This window comes from Zea mays, chromosome 6 (assembly GCF_902167145.1).
Source record: "Zea mays cultivar B73 chromosome 6, Zm-B73-REFERENCE-NAM-5.0, whole genome shotgun sequence".
Classification (NCBI taxonomy): Eukaryota; Viridiplantae; Streptophyta; class Magnoliopsida; order Poales; family Poaceae; genus Zea; species Zea mays.
Window position 1 is genome coordinate 23,432,762 of NC_050101.1, and position 3,287 is coordinate 23,436,048.

The window sequence follows — 3,287 nt, forward strand, 5'->3', positions numbered from 1 at the left end:
TCCTCGCCGGAGTTGTTTTATGCCGCCGCCGAGCCGCTCCACCATGAACCGCCCCCCTCCGGTGTCCCTGCCCCGACCCAGCCCCCACCGGGTGATTCCCCGTGCCCTCCCCAACCTTCCCGGCCACTCAGGTCGCTCCAGAGACCCGACAAGCGCCCGCGCCCCTCGTCTCCAGCGAGTCCTCCGCCGCGGGGACGAGCACCGCCGCCCCAGCTAGCCGTAGGAAAGGCCCAAGCCGGCCACCCGATCCCCGCCGTCCGTCCCAGATCGGGCGGTCCCGTTTTAATTAGGTCGAAGCCAATCTTGGCCGTCCGCCGGAGATCCAGCGGCCCAGGCTCGCTTCCCCCACACCTCGCCTCCCTGCCGTTGGGCCTCGCCTGTCAGCCCGCCCGCGCCCGCGCTGCCGTTTGGGCCCCACCTGTCAGCCGCGTGCTCGCGCTGCCCGCCCGGCCCCGCCTGTCAGCCGCTCAGGCCGCCGCGCGCTCGCGCGCCCGCCCGCAGGATCTAATCCTGGCCGTTCGCCTTAGATCTGACGGCCGTAGTAGCCCGATACCCCTTCGCCCACGCGTTTTCTTAAAGAGACCCCCGGTTTTCTGGAATTTGAACCCACCGTCCCTGGTTTCTCTCAGTTAGGTCCCTGGGCCTTTTATTTAATTCAAAATAGGTATTTAGGGTATATTTTTTAACCCCTAAACTTGTAAAATCCATAACTTTGTCATATGAACTCCAAATTAGGTGCTTCAAATTGCAAAATGCTCATGATGTTTTTGTCTATCTATTTAAACAATGTTTCCCTGCTGTTTCCATGTACCAATTAATGATTAATCATTAGGATAGGATTAAGGTTATTGGAACCCTATTCGAGATAATTAGAAGTTGGTAGACTTTAATAAAAGTTGGAGTACTTAAGTTTAGGGACTTAAACACCTAGGTTTAGGAGCTTAAAACCATGTAATGATTTAATCCCACCACTGACTTAAACCTGATTAGTGGATAATGAATCACTTTGTATAGTCCTCTACCCCAGACCTAGGGAACACCAGAGTGCCTAACCCTTTTCTACTATGAACTTGTGATCCCTCTCTGCTGCATATGTTTGGTATGTTGCTTTTTGTTTGTTATTTTCCCAAGTGCATAGTGTGAATGATTACTTTACGTAGACAACGAGCAGTCTGTGTTTCCCGAGGAGGTTGCAGAGGAAGTCCCTGATCAGCAGTTTGGTGAAGGCAAGTGTCCTCTGTCCCATTATGTCCTATTCATTTATAACTTACTACCCCGCATTACTTACTTGAAACCTAAGGATTGACTAGCTTTACACTTTACTTTATCCTTGATGACCTTATGGGCTGTTATGGTTAGCACTCTGCTATTGCCTTAACTTAATCAATGAACATGATGTGACTATTTATGATACTGTTATCCTGATGATGTTGATGATCTGGTGATACTCTAGGGGGCTCAAGCTGTTTCCTGAGTACCTCTCCGTAAGGACTTGTTCGTTGAGAGACCACCCGGGATAACAGTGCAACCATGAGGGTGAAATGGGATGCCCTTAGCTGATTAATTGGATGAACTAGAGGTGTAGTTGCTTAGCCGTCGTGCCGTCAATGGGGTCCAGGCACAGTGCTTGCTCTGCCGAGGCTGAGTGCCGAGGTTCTTTCGTTTTGCTCTTTGTTAGTCACTCTCCTGCGGGGAGGGGTACTGTGTTTATCAAACTGGAGAAACCTAACGGGCAGCTATGATCACTAGGGAATCTTTGTAAAAGCTACGTAGTGATGCCCTGCCGGACCACCTAGGTAGTGGTCAATGGGGATTAGCTCTCCCCGGGTAGAAAGGGAATCATGACTCATGGGTAAAGTGTGCAACCTCTGCAGAGGGTAGTGAAACTGATATATCAGCCGTGCTCACGGTTAAGAGCAGCCTTGGGATCCTCTTTGATTAGAGATACAGATGGTTCGAGATACAAGGATTATGTTATGGTTTTGGCTCGACTATGATGATGATGTTCCTCGATGAGGAAATGGTTTACGGGTTGGTTAATGCTAAAATCTGGCTTCTACTAATGATAAATACCTGACCAACTAAAAGCAACTGCTTGAGCTTAACCCCACATAAAGCTAGTCCACTTCAGCCAAACGGGACATTTGCTGAGTACATTGATGTGTACTCATCCTTGCTTTACCACAAAACACCAGGTTGCCCGCATTGTAACCACTGCTCAGGAGAAGGCGAAGTTGTGGAAGGAGACTTCCAGGAGTTCCAAGACTACGACGAATTCTAGGTGTGAGTTGGTGGCAACCCCCAGTCAGCTGCCTGTGGAGGCCCTATCTTTACTGCGTTTCGCTAGTACTTTGATTTACCTGTTAAGACAATGACTTTGTGGATGTCTATGACTCTGTGATGTAATAAGTTATTACTCTTTTATGTTATTATTCGAGCATTGTGCGATGATGTTCATTTATGTAATCGCTGTGTACGTGAGTTCTGATCCTGGCACGTACATAGTTCGCATTCGGTTTGCCTTCTAAAACCGGGTGTGACATTCAGTGTGAGCCACATCCGAGACCAAAAGCGCCAGCGAGGTGTCCTCGGTGCCGCCGGCCATAGGCCGATGGCGGCACGAGGCAAACGCCGCGGGCGCTCTCGAGCCGACGAGCCGCACCCCGGGGGGTGAGCTCGACGAAGGCAACGTGTATCGAGCACGGCTTCCCATGGGACGGGTAGCAGCACGCAAGCACTTCTCAACGCAGCAGGCATAGGATGCCCGCACGAGCGATGGGACACGGGCGCCGGGAGTCGGCCGCACGGCAGCGGGGGTCCTCCAAGCAGTCACGGGTCCAAGACAACTCATGCGTCAGCGTAGCCGCTACGGTCGAGCCATCCAAAGCATCCCTCCGCGCTGGGCGCGGCGGGTCTGCTTGCGAGGACGGCGACCGAAGGTCCACCGAGCGCGGGAGAAACGGAAAACGCATCGAGCAACGGGCCATCCCACTGTGCAGCCACTCGTTAAGGGCGTCTGGCCGGCGGTAGCTAGCCATAGTCGGTCGTGGCTGCATCACGGCCGAACCACGGCCGGCCAGGCAGCCAACAGCGCCAGCCGGAGCTGGGCGCGGTAGGGTGCCGACCGGCCACGGCTAGGCCGCGAGGGGGTGCGGGGCTCGGCCGAGGAGACCTGGAGGAGACGCTGGAAACGCTATGGTTTCAGCAGCGTTTCGCCCGGGTTTCGGCTGCACGAGTTCCCTACCCCCTACTATACCTGAGGGGCATACCCCCTCCCAGGACTTCGG